This window comes from Watersipora subatra, unplaced genomic scaffold, assembly GCF_963576615.1.
Source record: "Watersipora subatra unplaced genomic scaffold, tzWatSuba1.1 SCAFFOLD_94, whole genome shotgun sequence".
NCBI lineage: Eukaryota > Metazoa > Bryozoa > Gymnolaemata > Cheilostomatida > Watersiporidae > Watersipora > Watersipora subatra.
In genome coordinates, this window is record NW_027045360.1 from 28,241 (window position 1) to 43,740 (window position 15,500).

General features: G+C 37.5%; 1 long non-coding RNA gene across 2 annotated transcripts; it reads left to right on the forward strand.

Annotated features, from left to right (window-relative positions):
• Positions 1–890: 890 nt before the first annotated feature.
• Positions 891–5,718, forward strand: LOC137410378 (uncharacterized). 2 transcript variants are annotated; one of them, XR_010981175.1, is made up of 6 exons: positions 891–964; positions 2,007–2,153; positions 2,859–3,005; positions 3,846–3,905; positions 4,187–4,350; positions 5,165–5,718. It is a non-coding gene; the product is annotated as an uncharacterized lncRNA (long non-coding RNA). The 2 variants fall into 2 exon arrangements; XR_010981176.1 differs by having other exon boundaries at positions 927–964; positions 2,049–2,153.
• The last annotated feature ends 9,782 nt before the right edge of the window (positions 5,719–15,500 follow it).

Genomic DNA, 15,500 nt, shown 5'->3' on the forward strand with positions numbered 1-15,500 from the left:
CTGGTGTTGACGCAATTTCTATGATTGATTTCTTCCAATTCTGAAGTTCATAATTTTCAATTGACATTTTCTAATTATCGAATCTTTTAATGTCCTTTGGCGTCTTGCTGCTTGTACGTATTATATGCTTATCCTGTGGTCTGGCTACATTCCCTATCGGTATCTTGTTTTCACAGTATTTCCATACAACAACCTTCTCTAGTACTTGAACCAGTAATGATCAATTCAGTTCCCACAAGCTAAGCAAAAGTGTGTAAACTGAATAATATAGTCAAAATAGATTAAAATGACAAAGCACATTCAACACTGATGTCGTGTGTGGATTTGTGTTAGTTTTTAGTTATACATAACGTAAATTCTCCATATCCACCCATGGGTTTTTAAGCAAGAGTTGCATAAATCAGTTATGTAGGCTAAGTGTTTTTTATTTGAGCTTTGTAGAAACATGGTTACTCTACAGTCAATGTGATGGAAATAAAGACATAGTCGCAGATTACCTGCTTTTTCCTGTACTATGGTGGTACTTTTCGGTTGTAAACAACAATTGCAAACGAAATGCGCGCTTCAGCGACCAATCCATTGGTCATGACCCTAGCATTAAGCTATTCTAGGCGTAAGGTGCCGGTGCGTATATCGATATATCATTGATATTCGTACGTTATTGGCTAATAGCCTATAAGCTGCCACGATTACTTATGTTTACGGTGAAAATAACTACATGTATGGACGATTGTTTGCATGAGTGTAAGGATATTACGCTATGCGTTAAAGTCTATCAAAACAATTATTTATTGGAAGGGGTCAGGTATAATTGCAGTGGCTCAAAACCTGTTCAGTTTCTGGGTCGTTTTGTAGGGGCGGAGCTTAATCCGGAAATACAAAAGCTTTAAAGTTAGTCGAACCACTGCAAACGTTTAGTTGTTGATAAATCGAGTAGTTATCTATTCGTTTAACAAAATATCACGTAAGCATCTTTTCCAAGCAAATTTTTAATTACAAATATGAGTTCTTTTAGCAAAATAACATAGAGTATTTACATAGCTGTTTATCGTAGTTTTTTCTTGTTAAGAATAAATGGTAACACGCTCACAAAACGGAAAAAATCTTCTCAAAAATACACCATTAGTTATTCTGTATTCGTTTATATTTGAAAAATAGTTATATATTTTTTTAATATGAATACACTTTTGTAAAGCGGTATTACATAAAATATTGAAAAGTTACGATTATGTTCTGAACAAAGAAAATGCATATTAAAACGGTTGTCCACTTTGTTACCATTCTGAGAGCCTAAAATGATTCTATTTTAATTCACTGTAAATATTAGTATTAGCATCTCGTTAGGCATTGATTGTAAAAATGAAGGCAACAGAAGACATCAGTTTTTTATCTTTACTGTATTTGCTGCAAGCACACACTTTTTTAACAACTAACTTTATATTACTACCAAGTCTCAACTGTAGGACGTTTTGAAGCAACGACAGTATGTAGCTACCTAAGGAACAACCATTTAATTGTGTATCTCAAATTTTATTTGAACTTGTTACTACAATGGTGCGCTGTCAGTAGCACCGCCAGGCCTAGGCTGTATCTCATCTGTTTGGTTCACAAAAAGTGTAGGAGAGGAGGCAAGGTAAAGCAAGTTTTTGTAGTCTTCTGCAATGCAGGGCAGTTATATTTTTGGACTAGACAGCCTGCCTGTGATCAGTAGTCCTCAGTAGTCAGAGTCGCTTTCTGCTTGCAATTTGTCTTAAAAAATTAATTGAAATGCACTGCATATTCATATTGCTTCAAGACCTCAGTGGGTCATCATGTATTCATAACTGACTTTTTGTATTCATCATTTCATCTTCTATATAGACCTACCTACAGGCCTCCCGTGCCTGTAGTCGGCAATCATGTCGGTAGGTTATCGAAGCCTCGATAGCTGAATGACATGATCGCTGACGACAGTCAACTTCTACGAGGAGCCTGAGGGCCTACCAAATATATATTTTTAATTGCAGTGCATTTAAGCATTATGCCGCTCCTTCTTGCCTCATTGTTAGACGAGTCTGAGCAAGCTATCAAAGCCCATGAAATCGAATATGGCAACAAGTTTTACACAAACCATGAGGACGGCATATTCAACAAGCATGAAAGACTTTTTGAAGGTAATCTCATATCCTTAAAGCACTTTTTCTTCACTGCCTAATTTGTGATCTTGCGTTAAAAATGAACATTTTATACCTCGGATATTTTAGTGTAATATTGATGTTGAAGTGTAACCTTGATTGTAAAATGTAGGCCTATGCTTGGTTGTTGTGCAATAGAAGTACATGTCAATAGTAGCTTATATGTTTTTATGCTGCAGTTTGATGGAGCCCTTTTTGGTTTATTTTTGTACCATGTGATCTATGACGTCACAGGCCCTACTTGAAGCAGAGTTGACACAATTTTCATCAGTTCACTAGCAACTCACACTGGATACACACCATCTAAGTCTCAGCAATAAAGGATTACTCTCTATAGACACTCAACTTTTAAGCTTAATTTGACGAAGTGGATATTCGGGTATATACAGACATGCAGTGGATTACGATCAAGCTTATAGTGCAGCCTTGATTAGAAGATATACATGGACTTCAGTGTACAAGCATTGGCATGCAATTGAGATGACATTAAAAATCATTGTATATATTAATAACTACAATCAAGCAAGCAATAAATGTATCAAGCATCATATACATGCAGCAGTTAGTTCCCAATTGAGTGTTAGCAATCAAGTAAGGCTAAAAACCTACGACGTCTTCAGCTAATGAATCTAAAAAATCTGTACCATGTTTCTTAATTTTAAAATTTTATCTGCTCTAATTTAGCAAGGTGAAGATATTTGGAGAGGTAAGAACGTCATCCATGACAGTCAAAGCTATTGATGTATGTATGGCGAAGAAAAAGAGTATGGCTGCATGTACGGCCCTGAAAGACAGCAAACCCAGAAGGAAAAGTACAAAGAACAGCGGAGGGTAAGTTACCGGTACACCAAGAATATTTTACTCAGCCTATTATAAGGGATAATTTTGGACAGCAAAACTCGGTCATTGTATGTCCAATATATTTAGACAGGGCTATCCTTCCATGTCTTTGCAAATGCACAGATAGTATAGTATGGATTTTACATAGAGATGATGAATAATATTTATTACTTTTATGGATTTTAAATTGTTTTATTTCTGAAATAGCTATCTTGTAACAAAAGCATGCGTGCACATTTATATTCTTGTAAGCCAAAATCAGAGAATGCAGTAAATCTAAGTCTACACTACTGTGAGGGTTGCGACATGTCTAAGCTGTATTCGATACTTTGCTTTCGGTCTCACAGTACATCAAAGTTCAAAAACATTTTCTCTTCTTTTATTCATCTACACTCTCATAGAAATTTGGTAGAATTGCAAAGAAACACAGACTTGATTGGAATGCTCAGATACCATATCCTTGACCCAATAGCCAGTGAAGTTTACGGCAATCTGTCTCATTTTTCTTGAGAATTTCTCATCGTGAGGCCTCACACATGCGCCAGATAGTATTATATCGCAGTTCACACCTTTGGTTAAACTTGGACGTAATATTTTATTTTACATTGAATATTTCACACCTAAAATTTGCAAAAACAATCATTAAAAGCAAGATAGAATGAAAGCTTATTTTGTAGCTCTGGCAACAAGGCCTTTGTTTGGACTCTTTTGCCAATTTAAATTTAGTTAGATTGTGCCCACAAATATAAATATGCTATACATGTGCATAAATTCATATATGTTGTCACATGGTGTCGATATACATAATTTACGTATTGTTTATATTTTTAGTCACAGAATCCAACAAAGAGACCGCATCCTCAAGACAATACATCTGATAGTAACACGGAGGTACTCACTCACATAACCAGCAATAAAATTTTAGGCAAATCGTGCAATATTAATTATGGTTAAATGTGGAATTTCATTGGTAGGCGAATCTTCAAGCCATTTATAGCCCTAGATTAGTAGCTAGAAAAACGTGAAGTTATAGTAGGATAATGCAGAAGAACCCCTTGTGTAGGCAGGATTAGGTTTCAGAAACAAATTATTTGCTGCCAACTGCGATATTTGTTAAGTTGCCTGTTCACACCCAGCCAAACGTTCAATGCCTCGAGCATTCTGATTTATAGCTCAAGATAAGGAGGAAACGCAGTGCTTGCTCAGGATGGGTAGGAGTAAGAGCAGAGGCTATGTGAGCTTCCATAGATGTGGGGAGCATCTACGAAACGCCACAAACGACAGCATTATAGATGTAACTCAGACACCTGATGTTACTTTCATACCTAACAGTCCGGTGAGTGGTAATATTTAGTAACTCAGTTTTAAAATTAGAACCCTGTTGCATGATGCTTTTGTGTCACTTTAGTGTAAGTGCTCAGTGTCTGAATTGGAGAAAGTTGTGCAGCGATGCTCCCAAGTCTTTGATTCCAGATTTGTAAAGCATATCAAATCGCTGGCATGCGTTTTGCTCCAAATCAAATCACTTAGAAGGGTGACTGCTCAGCTTTCAAATAAAATGAAATTAAAACCATCATCCACTATGTAATTGATGGTTTTAATTTGATTTAATTTACAAACTGGGTAATCCATTTTCATGGTGCTTTAATGCCAATCTCATGATTGGTGATTTGATGTAATGTGCAAATCTCTAATCAGGATTTGGGAGCATCTCTGGAGTTGTTATCAACTCTTTGAGAGATTGATAACAAGGTGCCACAACACCATCCGATTCATAGACTGAGTACTTGGACTAATTTCGCTGTTGTCTTGTACAAGTCAACTCTATGGGCTAAGTCAGTTGAGCAATGTAGGATTGGAGAAGATATATGAAGTCAGGAAATAATTGTGAAATAAAACTACTGTAAAAACAGTAATAAAGTCAGGAACTAGCAAAAGCAGATTTGTCCGGTTCTTTGAGATCGCCAAATTACCTTCCAGCTAATCACAATGTCCAATGTAACTTTCCAATCTACTTCATTAAATTAACAAATAGTATTCTTGTCAAAGTCAAAAATTGTCGCAAATAATGCCACTTGAATACTGCATTCACAGTACATTACAAGTTCAAGGAGATGTAAATACACATGCTATGATTGTTTTTGTTTTAGATCAAGGATCTCCAAGAGGAGTTTGCAGGGAGTAAGAAATGGCAGAGCAAAAATGCTTCCTGAGGCTTTCTAATACAAGCAATATCTAGATAGGCATAGAGCAAGGTTGTTCCCCATAGCTGTTGGTGAACTGGCAATGAAGGGAAGTCACGCCAGATGGCATCTGGCGTGCCCTCTACCTCATTGCCAATTCATCTGCAGCTATAGAGAACAAACTTGTTCTAGATAGGAATACTTTTATATGCAAAATCTCGAACTGTTTCAGCTTGTACTGTGCTCAATTTTGAGTGAATATATTGATCAAATTAAAACATACCTACATACATAAAACATTCAGGATTTTCAACACTGATTTTTTTTTACATAAACCATACTTATATTCACTTATTTTCACATATCTACATGTAGTATATGTAGCCCTTTTCTACTCTGTTATTCTGTTCTCATTTGTGCTTGTTAAAGGCCTTTTATGGCTTTGGTGCTGATGTGGTAGTAATTAAGTTATGTGCAACATTTTCTTTTTATATCAAATAAAGTAAAATTATTAAACTTTACGATTTATCATGATAGATTCGTCCGATAACTAAAACAACCTACTTCCCATCATTGTTCCAGTGGTCCATCACCAGACATTTTGTCATTGCGCATCGACTTTTCAAACAATGTATGTTGTACAACATCAGCAATGCCAATAGACATACATCATGCTGAAGGTTTTGTGTGTGCTGCCCTCTGATTTTCCAGAATTGGCTACATTGTGCTTGTGGAGGTAACGGGAAAGCTGCTAACAATGATGCACAACAATTGCCACATGCATTATTTATATTGGAGCAAGAAAATACATCATCATGCCAACAAAAAGAAAATATTTTTTGCTCAACAAATCAAGAAAATTTTTTTGGTCACACAATGCTGTACATAAATAATAAATATATAAGCAAATTGACAAATGAATACCTACAGAGTGCGGTCATGTTCAAAATCTAAACAAAGTTAGTGGTTGGAGAAGTCGGTGTTTGTAGTAAAGATAAGATAGACTAATGTCTTCTGTTGCCTTTTCACAATCTTTGTCTTACGATACGCTAACATAAATAGTTACACTAAAATGAAATAGAATCTTCTTTAGCTCTCAGAATGGTAGCAAAGTAGACAATTGTTTCAATGTGCATTTTATTTGGTTAGAACATAATCACAAATATTCAATAACTTATATAATACCACGTTACATACATGTAAGTGCAATCATATTACAACGTATGTAAGACATTTTTCATACACACTGTATAAACGAATACAGAATAATTAATGATGTATTTTTGAGAAGATTTTTTTCCGTTTCGTGAGCATGTTACTATTTCGTCTTAACACGACAAAACTACGATAAACAACTATGTGAATACGTTATGCTAGTTTGATGAAAGATCTCATATTTTTAATTAAAGATTTGTCTAAAACGATGTTTATGCTTTATTTTGTTACAAAAAAATAATAAGATTACAGACTCAATTTATAACCGACTAAACATTGGCACTTGCTTAAAACCTCGTCGCTTAGTGCCGACAAAACATTTGCATTTCCGGATTAAGCTCCACCTCTACAAAACGACCCAGAAACTGACCAGGTTTTGAGCCACTGCAATTATACTTGACCATTGGAAGGCATGATAAATGCATAGACCGAGATAGTGACAGGGCTAACAGCAGATGTTGATAGATAAGCATTACATGCCAACAGTCGCGTATTGAAGAAAACTCGCAAGAGTAGGGTGGGGACAACCCCTAGCTCTAGATCTCTGCGCTTTAACCAACGCTACAACCTGCTGAATCCAACAGGAGGGAGCTGAAACCAACTCATTTATGCTCTGCTGAACCCAACAGAGTGCGCTGAACCTAACGCTGCTGACTGTACAACCTGCTGAAACCAACAGGAGGGAGCTGAACCCAACTCGCTTCCGTTCTGCTGAAACCAACAGAGTGCGCTGAAACCAACGGCGTAACCTGTTGAAACCAACAGGAGAGAACACAACTCTTGTAAGGATAATTATTTAATTATCCTATTTATTTGTAGTCATTTTTTGTGAGCTTGCTGTTAGTGCCGATTATAAACGATATTTCTCTAACAATAACGACTTTATTATAGTAATACTAATCATGCATCCAATTCAAAAGTCACACCCAAGCTGAACTGCCTAAAAATTAGTGGCAGTATTTATATTACATAAGCGATTGGCCTAGAGATTGACGGTTATCGTTCAAACCGACCAATCATATCGTCTTGCTGACTGCCGAGTTTCTAAGAATTTTCACATACAGAACAATAAAAAATTATCCCTAGACAATGAGCCATTATAGCATAACAATCTAAACACTAACAAAAAGCCCAGGAAATTCTACATATACTGGGTAGCGAACAGTAAGTGTAAAAAAACATTAAGACATATTTCGATAACGAAAAGGGCTAATTACAAAATCTTATCTCGAGAAAACGTAGAACAAAAACGGAAACAATATTGTTTAAGTAATCTTAAACCACTAACAATTAATTATAACAGAAACTTAGAATATTTTGACATGTAACCATGAACATAAAAAATGTCTTCCAATGAGTGAACGGTAAGAAATAAATTATAGAAGATTGTTCACTGCGTAAAAGCCTTAATAAATGGCGTCTGTTATCTTTTCTAGGTCATTCACTATCCCAGAAGTCTCTTCTCTATATATATATTGGCTACGTCACCTTTTCCCTTTGATCAGTTCACCATGTTTTTCTGCGCCGGGTGTCCAGAGCGCCTTGATGAGCCTGACGTACATGGGACCGATAGCATCCAAATAAGACAACTTTTCGGAGTTATTCCTCCACGGTCTTTTTCATGGCCACCATTCCTTTCATAGAGTTTGTTCTTTAGAATATCTCGCTTTATTTTTACGTTTACAACACTATCCTCCCCTAAAACTTCATTCTGTCCCAGAATGGCATTACTTCTATGGCAGACATCTAAGCGGTAGTCCGGTAGGTGCTGACATAAATTAGTAGGCTGGGTTGGCGGAATAGTGTGATCCCCCAGCTTGGATATCTCTGTGTGATCCTGGAGCAGAGGGACGGGTTGCTCCATCACCTCTGAATCAGGAGGGCGATCCGTTGGCTTAGGCAGTTTTTTTCTGCATATTCTGGTGGTGCTTAGTCTAATATCACTTTCATATTGAATAGGGTTTCCCCCCTTGCACTCCATTTTAAATTTCTGGTTTGTCAGATACTTGCTGATGGTGCAGAGATTAGCATCTCTTGGTTTAAGTTTAGTACTGCATCCTTTCTCCGTGAAGAATGATTTCAATGAAGCTTTGGTTCCGACAGAAAAGGTGGTGGGTTCATCTTTCATATCATCTTGGATTCTCCACTTTTGTAGATAGAGCCTTGTACCTCCTTTATACAAATTGTGCGGCTTTAACTCCTCTACTGGCTTTTCAACCTCAGCTTTCTGTATCGGCCCCAGCCGATATGCTAGCTGATTAATAAGCGGTCTATCTTTCATAACCGAGACTTAATGTTTTACTACTTGGTGGCCACCAACATCACCTTTGCTGGAGCTGAACATTTTCTGATGCTTTATCAGCGGTGTGTTGACTTGCTTTGGTTCCATTTCTGGCAGAGATTGCGTCCAACTGGGTAAATGTTCATTGAAGTGTTTGGAGCATTTAGTTCTATTGCAGTCCTTCTGAAACTGTTCTTGTCTTTCCACAGGCATACAGACGGCTACCTTTCTTCCAGAAGGTAGATGAATAAGTTTATTGCTTGTGTTCATCACACGAATATTGACCTCTTGCTCTGTAGGTTCACACAGCGATGTGACAACCTTCAAGCCCAAAACCTTGTGTAAAGTTTTAATGCAAGCTGGCCCTGGCGTCCACTTTCGACTAAGCCTCGCCAACAATAAGCATTCAGTATTTGGCGAAACAACTATGTTCCTTTTGACCTGCACATTCACCGAAAGGGGTTCTCCGTCCTCGGCGCAGCAGGCAACTTCAGTGCCCTTACAACGTAGCTGCGAATGACGGAAATCCATCTGACATTCTTGATCCTCCAAGAAGTCTAACCCTAGCAGAATGTGATTGTCCACATCAGATACTACAAACTGATGTTGCAGTTGTATCGGTCCCAGTCGAAATTTTAAATTCGTCATGCCTTCAAGCAAAATCTGCTGCCCATTTGCCAATATCCCGCTACCTCGCACAGGTAACAACTTCGAGTAACATGAGCTAAGCAATGTCTCTAGCAATTTCTTCGGAAGTACGGACTTTGTACAACCACTGTCAAGTAACATGACAAATCTTTGTTGGTGAATCCGTACAGGAATGTAGTATGCACTGGTGAGCCAACATGCCTGTATCCTAAGTTTGCCCACATCACAAAGTTCAGGCAGTACGAGCATTAGTTTGCCTGAACTTGGTCGTTTCCCGATGGCTTTGGCTTATCACAGTAACGAGCAACGTGGCCTCTGCCATTGCAGTTGTAGCATCGAACTTCTCTCTGAGGCTGTTGGCTTCTCATTGTCGTCGATGTTAGCTGTGTCATCATTGCTTGCTGTGATGCCGCCATTTGCTTTTGCGTGTCCAACATCTGCTGCATAAACTTACTCTGCATTTCTGCAAAATGTTTGAGCAAAGCTGTTTGACTCATTTGCATTTGCTCTGTCAGTTCTTATTTTAATTGTTGGACATCTTCTAGCTCTACTCGGTGGACATTTGTATCATATTCTACCATATCCTGATACTTCTGATTAGTTTCTACAGCATCAGTCATGGTGCTGGGAGGAGATAAGCGTAGTGTCCAGGCCAGCTGTGAATTAGGCCGAATTGCTGCAATCAACTCACGCTTGGCTTGCTGGTCATGCTGATAGCTATCTAGCTCGAGGAAAGCCTTTTGAACTAACTTCTGTACCTTTTCAGCATAATGATATATGTTGTCCTTTGGCTTTAATTTCATAGATTTTAATATGGCGCTAGCTGTGTCTGTCCTGAGCCCATATTGTGCCTTAAGTTTATGGCAAACTTCTTCATAGGTATTGCCACCAACACCTCTGGTAGCTGGGCCTTTCAATGCCAATGTTAACCGTAGCCTACATTCTTCTTCACTCCACTGATTATGTTTTGCCACTGCTTCAAAACAATGCAAAAACTCTTCCACATCACTTGTGCCATCAAATGAAGGAGCAGGAATAGGCAGCATGGCTACTTTTGCAGGTATGTGCCCTCTTTCCATCATATTAGTGCATAAATCATATGGGCCGTCCTTACTTCTACTCTTGCGCACCATGTTTGAATTTAAAAGGGTTTGAGAGAATTGCTTCACTATTATCCCACCGCTGCCACCAGTGAAGAAAACTCGCAAGAGTAGGGTGGGGACAACCCCTAGCTTTAGATCTCTGCGCTTTAACCAACGCTACAACCTGCTGAATCCAACAGGAGGGAGCTGAAACCAACTCATTTATGCTCTGCTGAACCCAACAGAGTGCGCTGAACCTAACGCTGCTGACTGTACAACCTGCTGAAACCAACAGGAGGGAGCTGAACCCAACTCGCTTCCGTTCTGCTGAAACCAACAGAGTGCGCTGAAACCAACGCCGTAACCTGTTGAAACCAACAGGAGAGAACACAACTCTTGTAAGGATAATTATTTAATTATCCTATTTATTTGTAGTCATTTTGTGTGAGCTTGCTGCTAGTGCCGATTATAAACGATATTTCTCCAACAATAACGACTTTATTATAGTAATACTAATCATGCATCCAATTCAAGAGTCACACCCAAGCTGAACTGCCTAAAAATTAGTGGCAGTATTTATATTACATAAGCGATTGGCCTAGAGATTGACGGTTATCGTTCAAACCGACCAATCATATCGTCTTGCTGACTGCCGAGTTTCTAAGAATTTTCACATACAGAACAATAAAAAATTATCCCTAGACAATGAGCCATTATAGCATAACAATAAAAACACTAACAAAAAGCCCAGGAAATTCTACATATACTGGGTAGCGAACAGTAAGTGTAAAAAAACATTAAGACATATTTCGATAACGAAAAGGGCTAATTACAAAATCTTATCTCGAGAAAACGTAGAACAAAAACGGAAACAATATTGTTTAAGTAATCTTAAACCACTAACAATTAATTATAACAGAAACTTAGAATATTTTGACATGTAACCATGAACATAAAAAATGTCTTCCAATGAGTGAACGGTAAGAAATAAATTATAGAAGATTGTTCACTGCGTAAAAGCCTTAATAAATGGCGTCTGTTATCTTTTCTAGGTCAACCACTATCCCAGAAGTCTCTTCTCTATATATATATATATATTGGCTACGTCACCTTTTCCCTTTGATCAGTTCACCATGTTTTTCTGCGCCGGGTGTCCAGGGCGCCTTGATGAGCCTGACGTCCATGGGACCGATAGCATCCAAATAAGACAACTCTTCGGAGTTATTCCTCCACGGTCTTTTTCATGGCCACCACTCCTTTCATAGAGTTTGTTCTTTAGAATATCTCGCTTTATTTTTACGTTTACAACAGTATTGACACCAGTAGACAGGATGAATGGTTTTGCTCTATGTAAGCCCATGAGGTTTAGACCTGCCATGAAATTGCCTCTATACTTTTACGTGTGCTTTTAGAAGAACAACGTGATGCAAAATTATTTTGCACCCAATCATACATCACTGTTGAATCTGCCAGTTTATTTTAGTTTCAATTATGTTCAGTTTATGTTTTTCTCAGCCCTGTGGCCTGCACTTCATACAGCTAGGAGCCTTGACTGTCAAAATAAAGAGTCGGTGGACCTGTTGATCTTGTAGATGTCTCCATTGGAGTGTGCGATGATGTTGATGATGAGTGATGAGGTACTCAGGTTGTTTGATTAGTGCAGGTGTTAGAGTGTTTGACTACTAAACTGAGTGTCACAAGTGTGAATCCAGTATGAAGCAATATTTTATCCCAACTTCTAACTGTGACTTCAGATAGATGGACATACACACTTTCATTATAACAAAAGCTAGTGGTACCTCGGCAGTCTAGTTTGGTTTGAGAGCATGACAGGAGTGTCAAATAAAAGGGCAGATAATAAGCATATGCACAATAGTTCTAACACATGGAAGGCAATTGGGTTACGCAGTAATTGGTGGGTTGGTCTTGCGGGCTGACAATCACGAGTTCAAATCATTTATGCTGCATTATTTTTTATAGGTCTTATAACCAATATAAATATGTTGACCCCAACATTTGGTGGGATATCAATATCTATTAAGCCCGGTTCCAATATATGCCGCAAAGCACCGGCAACAGCACCGGCAACAGCACTGCAGGCTATCAGAGATGAATTGTGAACCTACACGCCGGGTACCGCCGGTAGTTGCCGGCAGTCAACGCAAGAGTTTAGAGCTATTCAAATTTTGCGAGAGCCGCAGGCAAAACCTTCTCAAAGTGCACTGTACAGGTAAAGGTCAGCATTATCGAAACAGCATAGCGAGCGAACATTCTTTATTCGGTTATTAGCGATGCAGCTTTATGTGAACAGAAGCCACCGGAGCCTAGCGTCGCAAACGATTTGCTGCACATTATTACCGCCGGAGTCTCGCAGCCGATATGGGAAGCAGGCTTTAGGAGCACATGCTTTCTGCAGGCTCGTAATGTAAACATTATTTTAAAGCTAGTTGATTTTCTAAGTTTTGGCAAAGATAAGCAGGTAACAATAGCAAAGCAAATACTTATTAACCAGAGCATATAATAGAGGTGAGTGCTTACAATACGGGCTGTTCTTGCTACTCAACAAGGGTTTCTATATACATGAAGCATCATCAAATTTATCAACAACAATGTGACTGATGGGTATTACTTGTAATATTTACTATAATAAGAACCATGTCTGTCTGTATAAAAGCGCAGGGTTACATTTGAAAAAAGATTATATCACGCAGGATATGAACTCGCAGCGTTCTGCATCAATACCATGTGTGCTTCTTGTTCACCTTCCAGTAGTTTAGAATTATTGAGTATAGATGGTAGAGTAATTGTTTGTATTTTATTGGCACACATGATGATCTCTCATAGCTTACTAGACTGCCAGAGCCCTAGTTATTAATAAGGTAACAAGTTAGTCGGTGTGATCTCCTCCTGAATCCAAGTGACTAACTCTGGAGCTCATTGGTAAGATCTGTTGACTAGGTTTCCAGAATTATTCAATACATTGAAATTGGTTGCTATTCAAATTGATATTGAAATTCAATCATTTTGGTAAACATCTAATATTTAAAGGAACATATGGCAGTTTATGAATTTCTGCATGTGAACCGCAGCTGAACATGACAAGGTCGAATGTATGAACACATGCCAGACACAGTAGGAGAATAGTTGGGTCACCACATTTTTCTTGTAGCAGTGAATGAAAACCAGCTGTTAGTAACTAAAACAGTAGAAATAATTTTATGTCACTTTGGGTTTTCCTATCAATTAATAGTATTCAAGCACTGACTCATTGCAACAGGCTCTAGCCGTGCCCTTTTTGAGGCTAGCAAAACATTAATAACTAAATAAGTAACGTTTTTGTTTTTATAACGATACAGCATCCTGATGGAGTCATCTACTCCTTTTATAAAGAAATTTCAAGGTGAGTGTATGAAATCATAAAGTGCACCTAGTTACCATTTTATTTTTAGTTATAATATTTATATCATCTCCATTAACTGTTACCGTTTGTGTCCATTCACTAATTCTGGTACTCTCTGGAGCCAGAGGTTTTAGCTAATAGCTAAATACTATACCGTCTTATGGTATATTTTATTTTGTTATATTTCTTGTGCATGCTGTATTATTGTTTTATCAGATAAATTATGTATAAAGTTTTCACCATATTCTTGAATATTAATGTAAGTCATTTTACTTATTTATTTCATTCATTTTATTTATATTAAAGTCTCAGCTCAGAGTATGTTGAATAGTTAAATCCTGATAAATTGTAGTTACATGGTAATCTATAAATATGCTGAATTTCTGACGCCAGAGCAAAGAGGGGCAGTGGGAATACTCCTCATGCATTACTCTCACATGGTATGGAAAAACTCAGTCTAAGTGTAGGGCCATGCAAGCTGCTCACAGGTTTAAATACTTGCCTTCCTTTATAAAGCCGCTGACAGTTACCCTATCAGCTGCTACACCTAGTCTGATGTCAAGGTCAAAGATTAAACATAATATTTTTTTATGTAATTCAAAATTCTTTACAGCAGTCAGCATGCAAAGATCCTGGTCAGCTGTGTGATGTCGGCAGCAGTTCAGCTCTAACCTGAGTCATTGTTAATAACTTATGCTGACCCAGTGACTCTTTTTTAGTTGATTAGCAACCCATTCGTATGTTTGAATAGCAAAATTGTTCAGCCTGTTCAGCTATTGATAGCCTGTTTTCTTTACCCGAGCTATTGAGGGTCTAAATATCTAGTAGTCAGGTGCTGATGATGTATAGAGCAAATCTTGGCTAACATTTGAACAAGCAAGTACCATGTCAAAGTTATACTGCAACATATAGACAAGAGAGTGAGAGATGTAGTAAGAACTTCAACAACACAGTTTAATGGTAGACTTATAGTTGAGGTAAATAATATATTACTTACTCTTTATTCATAGGAATATATGAAAAAAACTGAGCTAGTAATAATATTAGTCACTTTTCTTACATGCATAGAGTTCACTTTTATTATGTTCTACAATCCTTTATATACAGTAGTTCTGTTAAATAAGGAACATTCCAGAAGGAAAGTCATGTGATCAATAAATATTATCATTATATAACTCTGTTGGCTCTTTTATACTACAGTTGAATTGTGAAACCACGCCATGAATATTTACAGTGCGTTTAAATCCTATATTTACATACCAAGATACATACCAAGATAATCTATAGAAACACTAAAATTAATACTACTTGTTTATGTGTATAATACAAAAACAATATATTGTTTTAAGACAGTTTCCGGTATTGGCAATAATATGTTATTACATAATTGTTGCAGATGTGCAGATCATGTACAATGATATATGATCATTAAAGATGTGTGTATCATGGGTATAAATGTATTTTTATAATATATTTTGGATGTTGGAGTCGTTAACATTGAATATTTCACAAAGAATATTTCCATATTTACTATTTACCATTTTTAATATCACCACACGCTCTCAGTATGGAGTGCCTTGGAACGGGAGGATTCTCCAATGAACTAGTAATGAGAGTGCCATCAGTGCTGTTTGATGACACCGATGATTCATCTTTCACTTTTTCTAAAAAAAATGA